This window comes from Schistocerca gregaria, chromosome X (assembly GCF_023897955.1).
Source record: "Schistocerca gregaria isolate iqSchGreg1 chromosome X, iqSchGreg1.2, whole genome shotgun sequence".
NCBI lineage: Eukaryota > Metazoa > Arthropoda > Insecta > Orthoptera > Acrididae > Schistocerca > Schistocerca gregaria.
Genome location: NC_064931.1, coordinates 170471543 through 170495590, shown reverse-complemented (window position 1 = coordinate 170495590; position 24048 = coordinate 170471543).

Here is a 24048-nt window from a genome sequence, read left to right as displayed (position 1 = left end):
CTGACTTGTTAGGCACACACTCAGCATGTCTATAGCAAGCCAATAAAAGTGGTTTCATCCTTTACAAATTAGGAACCATTGTAAGTGAAAAACAGTTACTTACATGCTACACTTCCTTCTGTTAAAATTTTCTCCTTTGTTTTATTCTCCATGGAAAGTACACTGCACACTGACAGTATTCTTGCAGGAAAAGAAAACAGACCGAGCTATCAAAGGAATATTGAATATGTGACTGAATCATATAGGTCAACCTTCGCAGTGACTTGCAACATTAGTTTTATTGTCATTGTGCGCTAGGAAAAAATGCCTTTGTCCAAAAGCAAACAATAATTGGGTGAGCCATTATCACACAGTCGTAATGTGCACAGACATGACCCTACAAATGGTAGTAATATAGATTTCGCTTTTAGACTGAATAAATTTTAATATTTTTAATTTCGCTGGTTTGGACATGTCAGTGAGCTACCTTTGCCAGTGATACAGTCGCCTAGAAAAATGCGAGAGTTTCGTGTCACACACCAAGCGCTAATAGAGAAATGTTAATGAAATTTGAAGGTTTTCTTCTTGATTTAGACAAAGAATTAGTCCGTAACTGTAAAGTAATTTATCGGCATAGAGTAATAATTACATTCAAAATATCTGTTTAAATCTATCTCAAGTAATCCCTAATGTGCCAGTAGCGAATGGTGCGGTCGTGTTTTAATTTTGTGAGAAATGCTTCAATACCGTAACTTGACCATTTACATTACGATAAATGTTGACTACTGTTTAATCTTGAGTCTGCTTCTTAAATGAGGTCACACATATGTTACAGAAATAGCAATTATTCGCTTTTTTCTGTCAGGCAAAAGTAACAAGCACAACTGCAACGAAATTGGTACCATATTTTTCCTATAATAGCAGTCAGCCATTTTAGTATACTCGCTAATTTGTTTAGTGCATATAGACAACCGAGCGATTAGAAAGGTACACGAATTTTACAGCTATGAATATACAATCATATTCCACTCGAGCATAGAGTTCTGCGTTAGTTATTCATGTGTCATTGCAGTCAGGTGTGTGCAGCAGCTAGACACGTACTGCCGGTTTCCGGTTTGAAACGTCAATGCAAGCAGGTGTTTTACTGGCGCGAGACGCGCTCATCATAGTGGTACCCAACAAAAAGTCCTTATTACCAATATATACAGTAATAAATCGTAATTAAAAAGGAAATAAACATAAGTAATCAATAACTTTCTATGTTATTTTTCATGAACAGCATCGCTACATAAGCAAGTGAGAGTCTGGTCCTGTTTAAGAAAACGTTACATTCACATTTTTATTTTAGTAATACAACCGTTTTATAAGTATTATGCAGTGTCAGTAACATAAAAGTGGATCTGTTACAGTAATCTGAAGTGAAAAAAGGTGAAGTCCAAGAAATACACAACAATCAGACAAAACCTCTATTAGATTATCCTAATGAGTGAAAACTTAATACATCTATGGAGTGTGACGTAGCATATAAGAACATGTGCCGTAAGTATAGAAACACATACATTAAAATTGGATAATAAAGAAGAACTCAACCTAGACCTTACCCTACAACCATATATTAAGATGTGACGTACATAGCTTAAACTCTGTTTGCATAGTAAGAGGTATAAGTAGTATACACACTCAATGGTAGTTACTATCGTCACCTGTAATCAACATAGGCATCTTATAATTACTTCAAATACACAGAAGTGCAAACAGTTTCCATTAATAATCACTGAATCCATTCACTTGCTTAATATCAACTACTATATCAATCACTGGTTAAGGAGGTTATGCAGTCGTATCTGCCTAATGTCACATAGTTGAAATAAGTACAATTTAGACCTTAAAGGTGTTTTATACTCACATAACATTTATAGCCGTAAGTGACACACTTTGTAAAGAGCCAACAGTATGATGGGATGAAGTATAGGCTGATAAACAGACGGCGCCAAAATTATAATAAGTCGACACCATAACATATGTGTATGTGTAGACATGGATAAGTTAAAAAATATCAAAGCGTAAAAGTACAAACTGCAGTAAAAGTGAAAAAGCATAAAATCTAATAAGATGAAGCATTCCAGTAGCTTCATTCTATCAAAATGTCACAATAGAATAAACGTCTATAGAGTTTAACATAGCCTATAAGAATGTGTACCCTAGTTATAGGAACATATACACTAATAATGGGTATTAAAGAAGAACCTCTACCTAGGCCTCAGGCTATAAACATACATTAAGTCATGAGGTACACAACCATATTGTGTGGTAAGAGACATAAGTAGTACATATACTAATTGGTAATTACTATCATTATCTGTAAGTAGGCATCTTGTAATCACCACAAATATACATAAGTGCAACATTTTTCATAAATAAAGGCTGTATCTATTCATTTGCTTAACACTAACTAATATATCAGTTAGTGGCTACGTAGATTATGCAGTCACAACCGCCTAATGTGATCAAGTAGAAACAAGTATAATTTAGACTCTGAAGGTAATATATACTCGTACAACAGCTGTACCCATTAGTAACATATTGCATAGGGGCTCAAAAGTATGACGAGATGAAACACAGTATTATACACAGGTGGTACCCTCAGTACAAGGGGACAAGTAAGAGAACACCCTAACACATGTGCATATATAGACACATATTAGGTACAAGAAATACCAAAGCATTAAAACACAATATGCAACGTGGAAGGGGTCAAATAAAGGGAACGAAATGTTATTTACAATTTGTTCACAAACCAGATGGCAGTTATAGAAGTCGAGGGGCACAAAGGGAAGCAGTGGTTGGGAAGGGAGTGAGACAGGGTTGTAGCCTATCCCAGATGTTATTCAATCTATATATTGAAGAAGCAGTAAGGGAAACAAAAGAAAAATTTGAAGTAGGAACTAAAATCCATGGAACAGAAATAATAACTTTGAGGTTTGTCGATGACATAATTCTGTCAGAGACAGCAAAGGATCTGGAAGAGCAGTTGAACGGAATGGACAGTGTCTTGAAAGGTGGATATAAGATGAACATCATCAAAAGCAAAATCAGGATAATGGAATGCAGTCAATTTAAATCAGGTGATGCTGAGGGAATCAGATTTGGAAATGAGACTCTTAAAGTAGTAGATGAGTTTTGCTATTTGAGGAGCAAAATAACTGATCATGGTCGACGTAGGCAGGATATAAAATGTAGACTGGCAATGGCAAGAAAAGCGCTTTTGAAGAAGAGAAATTTGTTAAAATCGAGTATAGATTTAAGTGTCAGGAAGTTTTTTGTGAAGGTATTTGTATGCAGTGTAGCCATGTGTGGAAGTGAAACAATAACGATAAATAGTTTAGACAAGAAGCGAACAGAAGCTTTCGAAATGTGGTGCTGCAGAAGAATGCTGAAGATTGGGTTGGTAGATCATGTAACTCATGAGGAGGTACGGAATACAAATGGGGAGAAGAGGAATTTGCGGCACAACTTGAGTAGACGAAGGGATCGGTTGGTATGACATGTTCTGAAGCACCAAGGGATCACCAATTTAGTATTGGAGGGCAGCGTGGAGGGTAAAAATCGTAGAGGGAGACCAAGAGATGAATACACTAAGCAGGTTCAGAGAGATGTAGGTTGCAGTAGGTACCTGGAGATGAAGAAGCCTGCATAGGATATAGCATGGAGAGCTGCATCAAACCAGTCTCTGGACTGAAGACCACAACAACAAAAACAACAACATGCAATAATAATGAGATATAAGAAATAAAAAATCCACTGACATGGAGCATACTGCAAATAAAACATCACAACAGCAGTTAAATAAGGAATAGTAAAATAGAAGATATCCGAACAATACAGAAATAATTTACTATACTGTAATTTACAGACATTTTGTTTATCGTAATATACCTATCTATTTTGACTGGTTGCCTAAAGTAGCTGTTACAGGAATGTGGTATGTGAGCTGCCCTGTTATGATAAGCAAGAAGTTATTAAGGTAACCAGTTAATCAATAAAATAGACGATGTTATATACTTAAGGCGCCAGTGTAAGACTTTATGTATATGCAACTACTGTATAAGTGCATAATTCTTTCCGGAGCAAAACAGTACTATAAAGCAAAAGTGGCACAAACAGACAACCACATTAAAGTACTGCTACACAGCGGTCCACAGTAAGACCAAGAAACAACCAAGAACATTAGATACATACATGGCAAACGTATGTAGCCAGTTAACCTTCATGCTGCAACAGATCACTTAAATTCACAAGGCAATTCTTATTCTTAAGGTCTTTTTGTCCATTCAAAATGTCGTCAGGGAATATTTTAATATGATGACATATCTCTGTCTCTTCCAATTGATTTACGTAACTCCTCTTATTTTTATGAAGAAGTTTCAAATGATGTTCTACAGGCCCCACTGTATGGTTGTACGCTGTAAGATATGTGCTTACAAGGGGAGGCCGCCAATTGTGAAATTCAGATTCGATTCATACTGCGCATAATAAAAACTCATGGTCAGAGGTGTAATGTGGCAAAGCACCAAGGTGCACTTCTCAGCCGTTGTCGAGAAAATCGACAGTTAAAATAAATTTTTGCGGTGAAATACTCTCTGCGATTAATTATTTTGTACAGCGTCGTGGCGAAGCGGTAAGCGCTCGGGTTCGTAATCCGAAGGTCGCTGGATCGAATCTCGCGCCATGGAACATTTTTTTATTATTAGTTTTTTGTAATTCATATAAACTATTAATGAATATCTTATGCATGTTGGTGAAGGCGGATCGCTCTCCAGTTGTACCGCCTCCATTTTTCCGTTTGTTTAACAGGGTGTACCAAAGCTCTCACGTCCGCACTGATTTTCGACGATGTTATTAAGCTGCGCTAGGGACCGCATCTACCTTCTTTCGAAGTTAGCAGGCAACATCGCTGTTTTGCGGCGGCTCGTTTCGGCCCATTCAACATCTGTTCAAGTGTAACGAGCGAGTAACGGAGTTTATATTTCATACCTGCCACAGCAAATTTGTGTTCGTGGGGTTTCTATTCTAAGTCGAACGATTGACTTGCGCTGTACGTATTCGTTTCGGAATATCGTTTCTACGTCTTCCGTTAACTATACGTGGTTAACATTATGAAGACAATTAATAACATTTGTAAAATATAACTCTGTTTGCGGAAAACATAATGATGGTCGAAGTCGCTAGTTTTTCCACGACAAACGACTTTCAACAACTTATTATATGCATACTTGTTGCAACTGATTGCCGGGAATTATATATATATATATATATATATATATATATATATATATATATATATATATATATGTGTGTGTGTGTACACACACATTTGAATTGCAAGAAACAAATACTGAAAAAAAGATGCATGGCGCGAGATTCGATCCGGCGACCTTCGGATTACGAACCCAAGCGCTTACCGCTGTAGAAAATTCTTAATCGTAGGGCGTATTTCACCGCAACGGTTTATTTTAACTGTCGATTTTCTCGACAACGGTTGAGAAGTGCATCTTGGTGCTTTGCCACATTACACCTCTGGCCATGATCTTTTATTATACGCAGTATGAATCGAATCTGAATTTCACAATTGGCGGCCTACCCTTGTTAGAGTGAAAAACTTGATTACTGAAGATATTCTCGAGACCTTAAGTTTAACTGCCTGACAGTGTAAGATTTATTACAGCTTCCACAATGAATCCAAATAAGGAAGGCGCGGCAGAAGGCTGAATTGTATTTTTGAGGGCCAGCCCATCACACAGCAGTTGATGGCAGACCCGGTCGTATGTGGTCTTGACTCCCCAATTCGTCAAGATCTGTCAGCACAGCCTACGTGGGAAGGACAGCAGTTAAGCGTTTCTTGGTGCATCTCTTTTAAATTTGATTAGGCCCAATGATTTCTGGTATTCTAGGACATATCCATGAAGACCAGGCAATGTCGTTTCCAATAGGATTTCTTACATTTTTATGGAAAGATCGGGGCAATCACTGTGCACCCATCCACAGTTATGCTTTTTCGAGAATGACCTGTTGAGACGAAGGTCACTTCCATCTGAATTGTTCCTAGTGGGCTTTGCAAAACCTAGCTCTGGTTTAAATTTGTTTCTGTTCATAACTGGCAGTTGCTTTCACTTTTAAAGTGTAAGTACTGCTTTCTTGTTTATGTATGTGTTCATAACGAGTATTTCTAATAAATTGTGGTTAAATTGGGACAAGTTTTTAAATCAGTAGTAAGATGAACCATCTTTTAATTATTAAGGGGGGTAGGACGTCAGACGGGCCGATTTCGAGAGGCACCACAGGACATTTTAATTTGCACTGTCTATACTTTTACAAATAAATTCATAAAACTTTGTCAGCATGACCAGGAAGGATTCAGGATTCACACTCATAGCAGTGGAAGTTTAAAAACACGAAAAAATAATATTTTTTAAATGTGAAATTTCATGATTTTTTTCACTTACTGTTGTCTGCATTTGTTGCTATAGGTACACATTTCTTCATAAGTAAGAGAGATTCTTCGATGAATTTTGAACAGCTTACAAACCATACTTACAGGTGTATGAAACTCTAGAATTTATTTAATCTATGAAAAAAATGAATGAGCTGTTACGTTTTAAACTTCGTGTTTAGAGAAAACTCGAATTTTATAGTTAATTATCTCAATTTTTACCACAGTTTTTAACAGATTTGGGGAATTCTAGAGTTTCATACACCTGTAAGTATGTTTTGTATGCTGTGCAAAATTCATCGAAGAATCTCTGTTACTTATGAAGAAAGGTGTACCTACAGCAACAAATGCAGCCAATACCAAGTGAAAAAAATGATGAAATTAAACATGTAAAAAAAATTTGTTTTGTTACAAATTCATTTCCGTATCTTAGTTCAAGGGGAGTGATCTGTCGCTCAGTTGGTCCAACGTGTGCAGATCATTATAATAAGCAAAGGTCTTTTACTAGGTTTCAGTATTTGTACAATGATTCTTTCCATTCGTCGGGTGGGGACAATTCCTTCTTGCAAATCTCCCCGCGGGGTAGCCGCGCGGTTTCAGAAGAGTTTTCATCTCAACTGGCTCACCTTGGATCACCTTGGTAAAGTGTCGGAGGATCTCAAACGTAGTAATCGATAAAAGTTTTGGGTAATGGGCGCTGTCGTACCTATCACTGTGAACATGCCATTTTTTCATAGATGTGCGAACAGAAACGTACAGCGATAAATCTATTGCACAGAAGGTGGCACGAGTTGCACTAAAATGCGTAGGGATCCCTGTACTCATAAGACGAACGTTAAAATCCAAGAGGCGCCCATCAACTAGTTGACCTTTGTTACTGCTGTACCATCCTGACCATCATGCTAATATCCCGATGTTCACTGTATTCCTCTGAGAATCGAAATTGAATATTAGTGCGTGTTGAGCTCGGTCGATGAAAGTTTTCTTGATTTGAATTGAGCACCTGATGGTTTCTGTATGGGTGTAATTGCTCTGTTTGTGACTGCCTAAAAATTCGAGGGCAAGCTGAAAAGTAATTCCTCCGAATTTTTTAGTCTGTTCTCAGTATCGGTTGAGGTATTACATGTCAGACATATTATTCGGTCGACTTTCCGGTTTCGCTAACGCAAGTTGCAAACGTCTGTCGCTAGAGGGATCCGAAATGTAACGCCTAAAGAAGCAACTGCGTCAGTGTGTGAGAATGTGCGTGATGTATGCACGGTGGGTGCCTCGAATGCTCACTTCTGACACGAAAGAGAGGAGACTGGACATATGTCAACAGTTTATTTCCTCTTTTTAGCGTGAGGGTGACAGGCGATTTTGATCCCGTAAACAAGGGAGTAACAATGGAGTTTCACCACGAAGGATCACTGACACCAAAAAAATTCAAGACCATGCCATCAGAAGGCAAAGGCACACTCGCTATTTTCCGGGAGATTCAATGTATGGTGCATTTGTAATTCATGCTTGAGGCATCACCATTAAATTCTACAAGGTACTGCGGAACAATCAGAAAACTGAAAGAACGAATTCGAAGAATTCGTTCAAACGTGGAGCACCTTCTCCTTCAGCATGCAATGCCAGACCTCACGCGAGCACTCCGACGTTTGCAACGATCAGACGCTTTGGTTCACTGTCATCGATTATCCTCCTTACAGCCCCGACTTCACCCCATCCGGTTCTCAGCTGTTTCCGAAACTTAAAGAACACCTTCGAGGACTTCGCTTTGATAGTGATAAAGAGGTGCAAGCGGAGGTGAGGTTGTGGCTCCGTCAACAGAGTAGAACGTTCAACAGTAAGGGTATCGAGGAGAGCCTGCCCGGTTGGCCGTGAGGCCTAACGCACTGCTTTCCGGGCGGGAAGGAGCGCCTGGCCCCCGGCACGAGGACCGGTGAACCGGCCCGTCTGTGGTTGGGTTTTAGGCGGTTTTACATCTGCCTCGGCGAATGCGGGCTGGTTCCTCTTATTCCGCCTCAGTTACACTATGTCGGCGATTGTTGCGCAAACAAGTTCTCCACGTACGCGTACGCCACCATTACTCTACCACGCAAACATAGGGGCTACACTCGTCAGGTGTGAGACATTCCCTGGGGGGTCCACCGGGGGCCGAACCGCACAATAACCCTGGGTTCTGTGTGGTGCGGCGGAGGGGTGAAGTGGACTGCGGTAGTCGTCGTGGGGTTGTGTACCACTGCGACTGCGGCGGGGACGGAGCCTCTCTCTCGTTTCTAGGTCTCCGGTTAACATACAATAAAAGGGTATCGAGAAACTGTTCTCTCTTTGGGAGAAATGAGTTCGTCGCCAGGATGACTATGTTGAGAAACAAACCTGTATACCTGATGAATGAAGATGTAGAATGTTAATAAAGTTCGCTTTATTTGGAAACCTTAGCGAGTTTTCACATAAAAAATTGGTGTCCGAACTGTGTTCGTGAGAACTGTTGTTCTGTTGTCTGTACGCGTGTTGTGGTGTGGTCGTGTTCCTCCTGTTGCGATTGTTTCTCCTTTTCCGGCGTTGTGGTTGTCCCTGTGTCGGTGCGTGTTATGTAGCCTGTGGTGGGCTGCAGTCCGCGATCTCAGGGGGTAGGGTGGTGTTTGGTGTATCCGATGCGGGTGTGGTGTTGGGTGTTGTGTGTATTGGTTGCGTGTATGTTGCTGGGGGTGTTTGCTGTGCGTGTCCTGAGCTCTGAGACTCCTCTGGCCGCTGAGGTTGCCAGCGACCACTCCAGCGAAGGATATTCCACTTCTTACTGGGGGGGGGGGGGGCGGTTTCGGAGCTGTGATGGCTATAGTTTTCGTGTATTTCGCTATTTTGCGCCTCAGAGCTTCTTTGTACGCAATGCACCCCCTGTAGTTGGCCGGATGGGCCGCAACACAGTTGGCGCATTTGCGTGGTGCTGTGTTGGGAAGTTTGCGCTGTTGAGTCGTGTGACCACCAGTGCATTTGCAGCAGCGGGGAGCGAGACCGCATCTGATACCCGCGTGCTCAAAGTGCTGGCAGTTGTGGCATCGCTGGAGGACACGCCGTGTGTTGTAGACTTCTACATTGACGACCATACGAAGAAATAATTGTAACTTCAACACGTCGCTGGACTTGGCCGTGTCGGCCAACTCCGCCATGTAGTTGTGAGATGGTCTCGCTGTTCCGAACTCTGTCTTTCTGTTTACACGAATGCACTCCCATTCGAGGGCGTTGAGTTCCTCGTGTACCGTCTCGATTGATATTCGTGAGTCTATCCCCTTGATCCCGTACTGCTGTTTTTTCTAGGACTGTTTTGTACGTGGAAGTTTCTACCTTTCTTTCTTTCAGAAACTCCAGCAGAACTGAGTAGTCTGATTTGTTTGCCACGTACAGTGCGGCGTGGTCCCCGGTGAGTTTTGAGTAGAATGTTGAGAGGTTATGTTTCTTATTAAATCTTTGTTTAGGAGACTAAGGCTCCGTAGTTGCGTATAATGACTGGTGAGAAGCCAGCCGAGGATTTCTTCGGGCTCTGCGTAGCTCCTTTTGTGTTTGTGTGTGCTGCAGTCGCATGTTTGTTCGTATTTTTCCCTGTGTTGCTGGTGTTGCAAATTTGATATGTTGTCGGAGTTGGCAGCAGCACTCGGCTGTTGCCTCGTGAATTTGTGAGCTCACTTGTTTGTGTGTTTGTTGGCTGTTTGTGTTGTGGACTGGCCTGCTGCCACAGTCCGTCTTCGGAATTGTTAGCGTCTTTTGTAGGCTCTGTCTCCGAGAGCGAGGGCAAAAAATGGTTCAAATGGCTCGGAGCACTATGGGACTTAACATCTTAGGTCATCAGTCCCCTAGAACTTAGAACTACTTAAACCTAACTAACCTAAGGACATCACACACATCCATGCTCGAGGCAGGATTCGAACCTGCGACCGTAGCAGTCCCGCGGTTCCGGTCTGCAGCCCCTAGAACCGCACGGCCACCGCGGCCGGCGAACGAGGGCAAATCTCTCGTGTTTGCGGCAGGCGCTTGTGTGTGTGGAGTGTGTGTCTGTGTTTGTGAGTGCTCACTCCCCATCAGCAACTCGATCAGCTGTTGCTGATCTGCAGTCTGCTGGTCCTTTGAGGCAACTGCCACCTGGAAGGTGGAGAGTGCGTCGGAAATGCTGGCGGTAACAACCGGCATCCCCGCCTCTTGTGCTGCAGCTTTACTGTGAGCTACTGGTGGGGATATCCAGGAAAGATCTGACATCTTTCCTGCATAGGGAAGTTTTATTTGAATAGGGAGAGGTGTACGACAATTTTGCTCTTTTCGAAACGACAACTGCCGCGTGGGATTAGCCGAACGGTCTAGGGCGCTGCACTCATGGACTGTGCGGCTGGTCCCGGCGGAGGTTCGAGACCTCCCTGGGGCATGGCTGTGTGTATTTGTCCTTAGGATGATTTAGGTTAAGTAGTGTGTAAGCTTAGGGACTGATGACAAATGGTTCAAATGGTTCAAATGGCTCTGAGCACTATGGGACTTAACATCTGAGGTAATCAGTCCCCTAGAACTTAGAACTACTTAAACCTAACTAACCTAAGGACATCACAACGATCCATGCCCGACGCAGGATTGGTAATTTTGTGTGTGTGTGTGTGTGTTTTTACCCAACTAAAAGTCTTAAAACACTAAAGTCAGACATGGAAATCATGTATTCTCACAATGTGGGATTGCAGACACTGAAATGAAACGTCTGAGTATGTAACATTAAACTAGAATAGTGCAGGCCCGCTGATGTTCAAATGTTCAAATGTGTGTGAAATCTTATGGGACTTAACTGCTAAGGTCGTCAGTCTCTAAGCTTACACACTACTTAACCTAAATTATGCTAAGGACAAACACACGCACCCATGCCCGAGGAAGGACTCGAACCTCCGCCGGGATCAGCCGCACAGTCCATGACTGCAGCGCCCTTGATCGCTCGGCTACGTTGATGTTGCTACAAGGCTAACTGGGCTGTTTCGCGGTCAGAATTTCTTTTACTTTCCTGCTCCCTGCACCCCCACCTTTTATGACACAAATAATTCAGCTGCTGGCGGTGGAGGGTGAATCGTTGACAATGCCAGCCACTTCTGCTGATGAAACTTCAGAAGAACCACTAAACAAACGTCAGCCGAAGATCTCGAGTCACCAGGTGGTCACGAAAGATCAACAAGTATATAATGAACTAATAACGTGAAGTACATTATCTAGATAGCTCTCATAATTGTATCCTCTTTGGTTTTCTGATCCAGGAAAACTCTCTCGTAATGGTGCATTGAAAGCCAGGCATTTACGAATGTTGTAATGTGAAGGTAACGGAAACGATAACTCACTCCATTTCTTATAGAAGAGGGTCACATGAAATGAAATTATTGCTGAAACGTTTGGTTCCATGCTTGGTTTGTTAATACCTGGAGTGGGATGCCAAGCTTCGAGAGCCTGTTACGCAGCAGTACGGGGACAGTTCCGCAAGAGCAGTGCACGCTTTCTCGGACGGCATTTGCTTCCTCGTCACAGTCCGCAAAGTGAAAAGACGTGCAACCTTAACCGACTTAGCGCTCACCGGCTAGTGTCCATCACGAGGAAGGCATTTCTTTCGTTTCAGTTCGGTTTAGATCGCGAAAAACATGTTTGCCCAGATTCCTTCACTGTTATCCACTTCAATGAAGATTCCACGCGTTTTTAGTCGCATTGAACGTGTCTGAGTCATCTTGGCGGACCACACCATCATAGAAACTGCGTGGTTGACGGTGCAGAACACGAATCTTATGTGGTTGGCTGACGGTGCAGAACACGAATCTTTTACGATTTTCGTTTTTAGCCACTTTACAAGCACCTTTTGATTTATTCTGCAGTGCTCAGTACACATACGTGTTTTGACAGGGCAGTTATTTGCGCGGTAAATGACATCAACTCTAAAGAAGCTCCAATTCTACAAAAGTCTAGACATATCACTTTCAATACTATCATGCCTGAAACGCACTTCTGTATTCAAATTACTCGTAGATTTTGAGAGGGATCCTAATGACCTAGTTGTGGTGTGCCCTAAACATAAACTATCAAATTTGACCAAACCGACATTCTAAGTTCTAGGGGACTGATGACTTCAGAAGTTGAGTCCTATAGTGCTCAGAGCCATTTGAGCCATTCTGATGAGGCTTTGGAGGCTCTTACTACTGCCGACCGAGACGCAATGACTGACGCCATTTCACGTACAACACCAAAACAACACTCGACGGCCCTGCCCCAGGAGATCCTGGGCCTTATCTCAATGAGGAACCGCCTCAGGAGACACCAGCGTACTAGGCGCCCGTCCTATAAAATACATGTCAACAGACTCCAGGGTATAATACGGGACAAAATACAAACATTTAGAAACGAACAATGGGGACAGAAACTCACTGGGCTAGATACCACACGTCCTGGCTTGTGGAAGCTAGCCAGACACTTCACCAGGGAGAAACATTACATTCCCACTCTACAAGGACCAGACGGCCCAGCTTACTCCGCGACGGAGAAGGCAGAGCTTATGGCCACAACACTTGCAACGTCTTTCATGCCGAATCTCTCTCCTTCAGATCCATTATTCACACATGAAACGTACCTGGAGGTTACGCGACTTGCAGCCCAGCCCACGCACGACGAAATTAGACGCACTAGCACAAATGAAATTACATGGGCTATCAAGCATACCAAAGCTAGGAAAGCCCCTGGGCCTGATGGCATTCAAAACCGTGTCCTCCAGCAGTTCACGGATAGAGCCGTGGAATACCTTACACACACAACGAATGCCATCCTTAAACATCAACAATTCACTGACTTTTGGAAGGCGACCAAGATCCTGATGTTCAGGAAGCCAGGGAAAAACCACAAAATTACCGACCCATCATTCTGCTGTGCTCGCTCAGCAAGATTGTTGAGAAGGTAATATTAAAACGCATCACTAGGCACCGCATCGCCAATGACACCCTAAGACCGGAGCAGTTCGGCTTTAGGAATCACCACTCAACAACTCCTCCGCGTAGTCGAACATATAACACACGGCTAAAACATGGACAAAGCCTCATTGGCCGTGTTTCTGGACATCGAAAAAGCTTAGGACCGTCTTTGGCACAACAGTCTCATACGCAAACGAAGCGAAGCTGATTTCCCGGGCGGACTCGTAAATCTCATACAACTATATCTCACGAACAGATCGCAGTGGTTAGACACTGGACTCGAATTCGGGAGGACGACGGTTCAATCCCACGTCCGGCCATCCTGATTTAGGTTTTCCGTGTTTTCCCTAAATCGCTCCAGGCAAATGTCGGGATGGTTCCTTTCAAAGGGCACGGCCGCCTTCCTTCCCCGTCCTTCACTAATCCGATGAGACCGATAAGCTCGCTGTCTGGTCTCCTTCCCCAAAACAACCACGAACAGATGTTTCAACACTGGCGTGCAGGGCAAACAATCAATACAACACGGTATCCAAGCTGGAGTACCCCAGGGAAGCATCCTAGGGCCCATCTTGTCCAATCTGTACATTAACGACTTCCCAGCAACACAAAACATGACGGTAGCCATCTACACGGAGGACACATCCATCCTTGCGCAAGATTGGAAACCGTCAAACATTAATTCACGGTTACAGACGGCACTCAGAACTGGGGAACCTTGGTTGGAACGATGACTTATTAAAGCAAACGTCGACAAGTGCGAAGCACTTTTGTTTACACGCAGACCGAAACTATTGCGCAAACATCAACACAGTAGACAGATAACACTACATACCCACCCAATACGTTTCAGAAAGAGAGGTATCTAGGTGTCTGGCTGGATCGGAAACTTACATGGGAGGACCACACTGGATACGTTGCCAAGAGAGGGCACGCGAGACTCAAACAACTCTACCCAATGCTCAACAGGGAAAGCACACTGAATAGGGGGTGGGGGTGGGAGGGGTGCCAAGGTCCATATAAATGACACTGATTAGACCTGTGACGACGTATACAGCTCCCATCTGGGGATATGCAGCTCCTACACGCCTGTGCCGCGTGCAGATCATCCAGGACGAAGTGTTGCGAATCATTAGCAACGCTCCACGATACACACGCATCGTGGATCTTCACAGTGAATACCACCTTGAAACCCTCAAGGAAGTATTCAAAAAACACGCCACACTACCATACAGGAACTCGAGACACTCGAACAATCCTTTCATCCTTACTCTGGGAAACTATGATCACAACCATAGGTGGAAGCATAAGAGGCCAAAGACACTACTAGCTAGGGCATAACCACCTATGGCAAGCTAACATACACCAACAAGCGACAAACGTCGGCAAGCCTCGGTACTCAGAACTGGCGAGCCTTGATTGGAACGATGACTTATTAAACGTTAGCAACGTTGACTGGATATACCGGCTGGTATTAAAGCCGACCAACAGTGTACAGCAGGGAAACCGACGAGCTCGCCCACTGACGCACGAAAAAATCGCCAACATTACCCTACACTGTGCATCTGACATATGACCTGTCGGACACAAAACGATGATGAACCTAACTGTTACAGGTTTGCTGACGCTGACCACGAGATCAATACCGGCACCCAGCGGCAGCCGCCGAGTAGCAGCACCGTACAACGTCAAAGGTATCGACATGCATGGTACCCACTACTAACAAAGCCTACCCTTGTATGACCTGTCGCAGGCAGCAAGACATCCGCTACTGCTCTTACTACCCGATCTAACTATCGATCAGGTTTTTTTCTACCGAGCGAGGTGGCGCAGTGGTTAGCACACTGGACTCGCATTCGGGAGGACGACGGTTCAATCCCGTCTCCAGCCATCCTAATTTAGGTTTTCCGTGATTTCCCTAAATCGTTTCAGGCAAATGCCGGGATGGTTCCTTTGAAAGGGCACGGCCGATTTCCTTCCAAATCCTTCCCTAACCCGAGCTTGCGCTCCGTCTCTAATGACCTCGTTGTCGACGGGACGCTAAACACTAACCACCACCACAGGTTTTTTTCTCTTGGCTCTTGCTTTGGCACTTTTTTTCCTCTGCCCTTCAAACCGCTACCCTTAGTTCGACTTTCGACCCAATCTATCTCTAGATGAGCGCATATTAATGGTTAACCTTAACCAGACGTACACAAACATCATGATACTCACATCCTGCGACACTCCACTTTAGTGAAAACTAACCCTCATGCAGAGATCGCAGTAGGCCTTTGGAGTTGGCCATCATGCCGGTGTAGGCGTGGAGGGGCTCCACCTTTTGTAAAAAAAAAAAAAAAAAAAAAAAAATAACCGCAGTACATTAATAAATAAGTTTTCTTCTTTTATTGATAGTGATGCCTAGAGCAACCAACAGACCATATTACACTAATTACCTATTTTAAAAAAGGTAAAAGATTTAATAAAAATGTGCTACAGAGAAGGAATAAAGATAAAGGGGAAGGGGAGAATGGGATTGACGAAAGCGAAGTACTATATAACTACAAACAATTGTTAAATACAATGAAAAAATTACCAGCAAATGCAAAATAAAGGGTGAAAATATTTAAACCGACAAACTCTGGGAGGTTGTAGGGGACATCAAAACAAATATTTATCCCTAATGCCAATTTTTCCTATGAGGATTATTTAAACCGGTGGAAGCCGTATTACGCTCTTCAGTTGTTAGAAGCCGTATTATGCTCTTCAGCTGTAGGCAACTGCTGTCCACCAGTATAGTAGTGCATTGTCTCTGTTTACTAATGGAGCGATACACCTGGAGTGAGTAGACTGATATGGTTGGTGCGTAGTACGTAGCGTACCACAACGTACGAGCTGCACAGCGGGTTTATCAACAACAATATCCTAATCACCGTATCCCGCATCATACGACCTTTGTTGCTGTGTACCAACGTCTGCGTGAGACCAGGTCATTTAGCAGATTACCTGGTAAGGGAGGCAGTCGCACGGTAATAACGCTTCAGTTTGGGAAGCTGTCTTGCAGCATGTGGAGCGGGATCCTTCAGTCAGCACTCGTGCAATTGCACGTAAAATGGGGACGAATCAGACGAATGTAAGAACAGTCCTTCGAGAACAATTGTTACGTTCATTTCACTTACAGCGTGTCCACAACCTGGAACCAGTTGATTATCCACCCAGAGCACAGTTTTCACAGTGGTACATGGAACAGTGTGAAAAGCATCCTACATTTCCATCATCTGTTTTTTAGCGATGAAGCAACGTTCATGCGTGATGGAGTCTTCAACATGCACAATTCGCACGTTTTGAGTGAGGATAACTCACATGCCACAGTTACTAGCGCTCATCAAGTGCGGTTCTTCGTTTATGTGTGGGTCGGTGTTGTTGGGGACTGTTTAATTGGGTCGTATCTGCTACCTAGGCCATTAAATAGCAGGCACCATTACAATTTTCTCGCCAGAGCATTGCCAGAATTGCTGGAAGACGTCCCGCTCCCTACAAGACAACGCATGTGGTTCCAACATGACGGGGCGCCGGCACATTTCAGTCGTCGTGTGCGTCGATTTCTGGACCGACAGTTCCCAGAAACGTGGATTGGCACAGGTGGTCCTGTATCATGGCCTGCTCGATCACCAGATACGTCCCCTCTGGACCTTTTTGTGTGGGGAGAGATGTGCAACCTTGTATACGCAACTCCTGTTGCATCAGAAGAGGATCTGGTTGCCCGGATAGTAGCAGTAGCACAAACATTTCAGGATACTCCTTGGGTTTTTTTCCCGTTTCAGACAGAACGTGATCCGACGGTGTAACCTTTGCCAGTGGAAGAATTTTTGAAAATCTACTGTAGTTGAAATTTGGTTGTGTTAATATGTTGTCTCTTGGTCATAAAAAAATGGAAAAGTTTTTGTTGATTTAATTAATTTGCCGCCAGAGAAATCTTCCTCTACCGGTTTAAATACTCCTCATAGGAAAAAATGACATTAAGGGAAAATATTTGTTTTGATGTCCCCCTACCATCTCCCAGAGTTTGTCGGTTTAAATATTTTTCACCCTGCATAAAAAAATGAGAATTTTTACGCGAGCCTAAAAAATGACGCCATGTAAGTTCAATAAACTGCAGACGTTACGTCGGACGACGCTGTCCCACATGTACCAACCCACTAAACGGGCGTAACAACAAGCAACTTCTTCTGCCAGTGAAGTGCAGTTGCTTAATACACAGCTGATCTTACTCTGCCCACAGCGTGGCCTTCGAATCTCTTCCTTTACTGCCCTACTTCTCTGACCTTTGCAAACTGATGTGTTCACTTTTTTCGCTAGTGCTTTTTCGTTTGCCACTCTTACGTGCTGGAGTGTGTGAGAGACCTTGGCTAGAATAGGTGCCTTTTAATCTCATGGCGGGGAACGGAAGAGATTATCTGCTGAGAGAGTCGCTTAGTCTAATTGTCAGTGCAGCGGAGGCTCTGCAGTGTGTGCACGCCGATGAGGTTTCACTTCATTACGCAACTCTTTGCGGTACGTGACCTCACTGCACTAACGCGGGAAAGTGTCCCCGTCGCAGCAGCAGACGTCGTTCTGCGATTAGCAAAGTCTCAGCAGTATGCATGTCCCATAGGTTTTGGGTGAGGTTGCCTGACACTTGTTCTCGCAATAATTCAATAGAATATGTGTGTGAGAGAGACTGGGTAGACTAGGTGCAAGCATTCTCACTCAAACACGCACACAACAAACACACACACACACACACACACACACACACACACAAGCCTGTTATTTTCCAAGTGATCTCACCATTGCAAATGCAAACTAGCTTCGTTTTGGTCATCTACAATTATATAAGAATTTGGAAAAGCAACAGTGTCTGCCAAAATGTACTAGCGATGCATCAACTTCAACCTATCGTGCCTGTGGGCCATACCGTTGTTGAGAACGATTTCCGCTCGACATCTACACAGATCACCCAGAACATTGTGACCGACGACCTAATATCGATATGAACGCAGCGTCACCTGACGAGGAATGAATGCTAGTCAGACACACGCAGGGTGCATGTAGTATTAATGAGCGTGCTGTCCGTGTGTAGAATGGGGAGTTTGACTGGGGGCAGATTTTGATGGTCCAGGGAAACTGCACGACTTGTCAGGTGTTCGCGGAGAGCTGCGAGGATGTCTTCAATACTGGCGAAACCAAGGTGAAACCATGTCCAGACGTAGTGGTATTGCGCGACCACCCCTCATTACAGATGTTGGACGCCGTAGACTGGGGAGACTAGTAAAACAAGATAAGCGGCGAACTGTGGCGGAACTAACAGCAGACTTAAATGCTGGGCAGAGTACAAATGTGTCTGAACACACAATGCACCGAACACTCGTAACGATGGGCCTCCACAGCCGAAGACCCTTGCGTGTGCCAATGTTTAAATGAAATGTGGTGTGGCTAGGGCTTCCCGTCGGGTAGAGCGGTCGCTTGGTGAAAGTCTTTTTAATTTGAGCCACTTCGGCGACTTCCCTATCGAAGGGGATGATATGATGATGAAGACAACACAACATCCAGTCCCTGAGTGGAGAAAATCTCCGACCAAGCCTGGAAGCGAACCCGGGCGCATTTGCATGGCATTACGTCGCGCTGTCCACTCAGCTATCGAGGCGGACGTGCCAATGTTAGCACCACGACACTGACAACTACAACTCAAATGGGCACGTAACTGTCGACACAGGACGCTGGCGCAGTGGCAGAGCGTTGCATGATATGATGAATCGCGATACCTTCTCCATCATACCGAAGGGAGGGCGCGAATACGGTGTCTTCCAGGGTAACAGCTCCTTGATACCTGACGGAGACGAGCTGGCGGCGGTTTCAGTATGATCTGGTGAACATTCACGTGGGTATCTATGCGACAAGGGGAGCTCGTGCAAGGCACCATAGAGGTCAACGAATATCGTATACTGGTTGCAGAGCACGTACACACCTATATGACGATCATATTTGCAGACGGCAGTGGCATTTTTAGAGCACGACAATGTGCCACGTCACAAGCTCAGGAGTGTGATGGAGTGGTTCGAGGAGCAAAGTAGTGCATTCCATTTGACGAACTGGCCTCCGAACTCGCCGAATCTGAACCTAATCGAACACATCTGGAATGTGATTGAACGTGGCGTCAGAGCTCATGGCACCCCTCCTCGGCATTTACGGGAATTAGGTGACTAGTGTGTGCAGATGTGGTACCAGTTCCCTCAAGCGACCTACCTAGTGAAACGTCCCCTTTGTAAAATTTATACAAGACTGTGCTTAAACTGACACACAATATCTTTAGCGCAACGCAATCTGACTTCAAAAAATCCCTACGAAAGAATGGCCCTGACTAACATTAACCTATACGTTTCACAAATCACTTACCTCACAAAAATCTTCGTTACTCAAGCTACTGCAATACAGCGAGCGCCACTACTGCCAGGTAATTAAAAGATTCAAACTACGGAAGTCACTAACTACTGATAGGCACAGTTAGCAAATGAAAGATTTTAATAGAGAACAAACAATGTATTTACCTTTATAGTCATAATATATATATATCTGTTCATGACACCAATTCTTACAAATTTCAAAACTCCGCCATCTCTCTCCCCACGTCCACCACTGCTGGCGGCTCACCTCCAACTGCGCAACGCTACGCTAGGCTAAATAGCCTACTTACATAGCTCCCATGCTCCCCACAAAAAAATTTACAAGTTGTTTTGGGCAGTGGCCAATACAGATTTGAAAATTTTTTTCATAATTACAATAACAAAGAAATGAAATGCACACACTTATCGATACAATGTTGGTCAAAAGCTAAAATTTTCTCACAGTCCATAAAGACAGTCCTGATCATTCATCAAAGTAAAAATTGCAGTGTTTTTCTCAAAGTCTGAGCAATAAAAGAAATTGCACTTGGAAGTAGTGGATTTCCATGCAGTCTTGAAGAAGTAGTGTTGTCCTTCCAACGAAAGACAGTGCTGACTCTTGACATGCAGACAGGTAATAGGCCACAGCCGACACAGTTGACGTTGAAGACTATCGGTAGGTAGGTCATCAGAGAGCAGACCCACTGTAGTCCTGGTAGAGATTACTACTGGTGAGCCACCAGAGGTGCAGACCCACTGCAGTCCTTGTAGAAATAATGGTATTGGTGGGTCATCAAAGGTGTAGACCCACTGTAGTCTTTGTAGAGATGGCCAGCAGCCATCTGTTTGACTGTGCAGGCACACAATCACCATTGAAGAGTCTTGCGGATAATATAGCAAGTCCATAACCACCACTCACACGGGCAAACACTATCAGACCCTACTTCTCACATATTGTCCATATACTATGACCAACAGAAACGTGTGCAGTGAAATGTAAGTTACAAGTTACTTAATTTGATGAAGTGGTGTCAATTACAATTTTATAACATACGAATGCAATAACGAAGGTACAAAATACATCTTTAAAGAACATAACAATACAGATAACAATTGCAGTAGTACAGGCTTTACAAAAGAATCGAAATAGCAAACACATCAGTGTTACAAAAATTACGACATAAGTACATACATAAAAGATCAGAATAACTTTTGTAACATCAACTTCACACATGAGCATTAAAACAAAACACAATAAATAATGTCTGAACATATTTACAAAGAAAATAACATAGTATTTGAAAAATTCTACAACATAAATCTTATTAGCTAAACACATAAAGACAGGAAAAAGACAAATACACAAGGGTACATAAACACATAGAGGGATAATACGAAAGGAAAGGACAGGGTTTGTTTTACTGCAGTATTTTGCATAGAGATCTCCCTTAATTCATCATTATTCCCAAAAAGTCCTATCTAAACCTGCTTTCTGTATTCTGTTCACATCCTCTTTCAAAATAGTTTTTCTCCACTGTACACTACTTTTTTTGGCCAAACCATTTTCTTAAAGCTTCTCAATGCTTTTCTTCCAATTCATCATAGTTAGTTTCTTATATAGTCTACCCCCTCTTAAGCTAACTTAAATCTACTGAGCTCAGATGCTAAACTAAGGGACGAGGCAATGCAGCAGCACAAAACAATTAACACAAACAGCAATGATTAAAAAAATGTAAATTGGCAAAAAAAGGCAGCAATATTACAACTAATATAAGGCAATGCGCAGCAAAGAAGAAAAAATAAATCCGTAGTAAAACTGGCTTAACAGAGTAATACAAAGTGAAATTCAGTAGCACTATGCCTGGCACACAGTAGAAGCAAATGCAACAGCTTATAACTAAACATGACAAAGCTCAAGCAGAAAAAATATTACAGTAAAGACAACAATGCAGATAAGGACAATGTCTATTCACATCTTAATGTCTATGCAATTAAAGTGGCACACTACAAAAACTAATTCTAAAAAAAATTACCAAGTACTGGAAAAGAAAATTATATATGCAGTTACTGTTACTAGTCCCTTCTTATTGTTCTTTCCTTTCCAAGTGCGCCTTTTTTTTTGAAGAATGTGGATCATAAAATTATTTAATAGATCTGTCGACAGAAAGTGTTCACATTAGCAAATGCATTTAATTTTATAAAACCAATGCTGCAACACAGCTGGAAAACAGATATCAAATGAAATAAGCAACTATGGACAAAGCATAAAAATATCATTCACTAGTCATGTGACATTTCATAAGTTAGTAGAATTCTAGAATGAGATTTTCACTCTGCAGCGGAGTGTGCGCTGATATGAAACTTCCTGGCAGACTAAAACTGTGTGCCCGACCGAGACTCGAACTCGGGACCTTTGCCTTTCGCGGGCAAGTGCTCTACCAACTGAGCTACCGAAGCACGACTCACGTCCGGTACTCACAGCCTTACTTCTGCCAGTATCCGTCTCCTACCTTCCAAACTTTACAGAAGCTCTTCTGCGAAACTTGCAGAACTAGCACTCCTGAAAGAAAGGATACTGCGGAGACATGGCTTAGCCACAGCCTGGGGGATGTTTCCAGAATGAGATTTTCACTCTGCAGCGGAGTGTGCGCTGATATGAAACTTCCTGGCAGACTAAAACTGTGTGCCCGACCGAGACTCGAACTCGGGACCTTTGCCTTTCGCGGGCAAGTGCTCTACCAACTGAGCTACCGAAGCACGACTCACGTCCGGTACTCACAGCCTTACTTCTGCCAGTATCCGTCTCCTACCTTCCAAACTTTACAGAAGCTCTTCTGCGAAACTTGCAGAACTAGCACTCCTGAAAGAAAGGATACTGCGGAGACATGGCTTAGCCACAGCCTGGGGGATGTTTCCAGAATGAGATTTTCACTCTGCAGCGGAGTGTGCGCTGATATGAAACTTCCTGGCAGACTAAAACTGTGTGCCCGACCGAGACTCGAACTCGGGACCTTTGCCTTTCGCGGGCAAGTGCTCTACCAACTGAGCTACCGAAGCACGACTCACGTCCGGTACTCACAGCCTTACTTCTGCCAGTATCCGTCTCCTACCTTCCAAACTTTACAGAAGCTCTTCTGCGAAACTTGCAGAACTAGCACTCCTGAAAGAAAGGATACTGCGGAGACATGGCTTAGCCACAGCCTGGGGGATGTTTCCAGAATGAGATTTTCACTCTGCAGCGGAGTGTGCGCTGATATGAAACTTCCTGGCAGACTAAAACTGTGTGCCCGACCGAGACTCGAACTCGGGACCTTTGCCTTTCGCGGGCAAGTGCTCTACCAACTGAGCTACCGAAGCACGACTCACGTCCGGTACTCACAGCCTTACTTCTGCCAGTATCCGTCTCCTACCTTCCAAACTTTACAGAAGCTCTTCTGCGAAACTTGCAGAACTAGCACTCCTGAAAGAAAGGATACTGCGGAGACATGGCTTAGCCACAGCCTGGGGGATGTTTCCAGAATGAGATTTTCACTCTGCAGCGGAGTGTGCGCTGATATGAAACTTCCTGGCAGACTAAAACTGTGTGCCCGACCGAGACTCGAACTCGGGACCTTTGCCTTTCGCGGGCAAGTGCTCTACCAACTGAGCTACCGAAGCACGACTCACGTCCGGTACTCACAGCCTTACTTCTGCCAGTATCCGTCTCCTACCTTCCAAACTTTACAGAAGCTCTTCTGCGAAACTTGCAGAACTAGCACTCCTGAAAGAAAGGATACTGCGGAGACATGGCTTAGCCACAGCCTGGGGGATGTTTCCAGAATGAGATTTTCACTCTGCAGCGGAGTGTGCGCTGATATGAAACTTCCTGGCAGATTAAAACTGTGTGCCCGACTGAGACTCGAACTCGGGACCTTTGCCTTTCGCGGGCAAGTGCTCTACCAACTGAGCTACCGAAGCACGACTCACGTCCGGTACTCACAGCCTTACTTCTGCCAGTATCCGTCTCCTACCTTCCAAACTTTACAGAAGCTCTTCTGCGAAACTTGCAGAACTAGCACTCCTGAAAGAAAGGATACTGCGGAGACATGGCTTAGCCACAGCCTGGGGGATGTTTCCAGAATGAGATTTTCACTCTGCAGCGGAGTGTGCGCTGATATGAAACTTCCTGGCAGATTAAAACTGTGTGCCCGACCGAGACTCGAACTCGAGACCTTTGCCTTTCGCGGGCAAG